Source organism: Amblyomma mixtum, chromosome 2, assembly GCF_055824585.1.
Source record: "Amblyomma mixtum isolate Tamu chromosome 2, ASM5582458v1, whole genome shotgun sequence".
Lineage (NCBI taxonomy): Eukaryota > Metazoa > Arthropoda > Arachnida > Ixodida > Ixodidae > Amblyomma > Amblyomma mixtum.
The window spans coordinates 185978811-185980230 of NC_143013.1; the positions used below are offsets into that span (position 1 = coordinate 185978811).

The window sequence follows — 1420 nt, forward strand, 5'->3', positions numbered from 1 at the left end:
TGGTGCAGACTACACGTCTGCCGTTCTTTCGCGCTGGAAAATTCTAGTGCGACTTACCTTGACTGATATGAGTCCCAGCCCATTCGGGGAAACCGGGGAACGAGACAGCCCACAATAAAACCCTAGGTTTCTTCGACCAAGCAGTGGATGAGTCTGGCTTCCTGAATTTCACGAAGGACTCTGAGATGCCGTATGATTTCACCAATCATTTTAAAGAGAGAAGAGAACTTTTCCCCCTTCGCACAAATGTCTGACAAAAGAACAAAAGGTTACGCGGCGTCGTCTGCAGACGAGGTCGACACGCACTCGATCACTCCTCGCGCATGTTTATTCGGATCTAATCAACCCGAACTATGAACATTGCAGCCAACGAGTCAATTACGATCATATTCTGAGGGATTGTAGAATAGATCTACGTCCGGGTGATCAAGTTACCTCTCCTTCTCTCGAGTGGTAAGAGACCATACTGGCTAGTTCTGGCCCCAGGGTGGTGGAGTGATGGAGTGGAAACGTTACGTTCGTGGGGTGTTGGTCCATAATACATGCGGCCCGGCTGATCGCGATCTTCTGCTTGGCCAGGTCCGCTGACCTCAGTGATGTCTACCAGTCCTCCCAGGTTCGAAGAGGCACCGGCCCGGCGGGAGGAGAGGACGCCGGGCATGATAGGCGCCTGGCTACTTTCGAGCCCCTTGGCACCTTTAACGTCCATTGACATCACATTCGCAACAGTATACGCTTAAAAATCAAAGAGAACGTGCCGGGGAAAAATGCAAGTTGTTCACCTCTCCTGAACCATGTTTCACGTAGGGAAAGAGAACGCACAGCTCCCGTTTGTCTATCGCATGCCCTGACGTCACAACTGTAATATGAATCACGTGGCACCACGCGACTATCACGTGGCTTCTTACCACCCTCTACCGACAACTTGAAAGGTCAAAGGTCAAGGTCAAGTGCTCCAGCACCAAGGTGGATCAGATACGGTAAGGCAGATGTGCAACTATTACGTATCTCAAGGTCGTTTCAAGGTCACTCGGAGGCTCACCGCGTAATCTGCGTTAGCTCTCCTAGTGTAGCTTTCCCTACAGAATTTATTGCGTGCATTTCTAGGCATATATTTTTATTATAATAAGCCAGTTGTCAGCGGGGGTGTAGCTCAGAGGTAGAGCGCTCGCTTTGCATGCGAGAAGTCCCGGGTTCGACCCCCGGCTCCTCCACTGTGGACACAACTTTTTAAAGCATTTTTATTTTTAATCCATATATTTAAATATTATTGCTGCAAATAATAGCCAGCCATTGATACCCAGCCTGTTGGCTATCAATGGCCGACAAGCAAAAGTTTTCTTGGAATGAGGCAGTTGCCTTGAAAAAATTGGCGATTGCTTGAGCTTAACCTTTCAGAGTGCAACGCCACAGCGTGTTG

The 1420-nt window shown here is 49.1% G+C and overlaps 1 non-coding gene across 1 annotated transcript; it reads left to right on the forward strand.

Annotated features, from left to right (window-relative positions):
* Nucleotides 1-1142: 1142 nt before the first annotated feature.
* TRNAA-UGC (transfer RNA alanine (anticodon UGC)) lies at nt 1143-1214 on the forward strand. The gene has a single exon. It is a non-coding gene; the product is annotated as a tRNA-Ala (tRNA).
* Nucleotides 1215-1420: the final 206 nt, after the last annotated feature.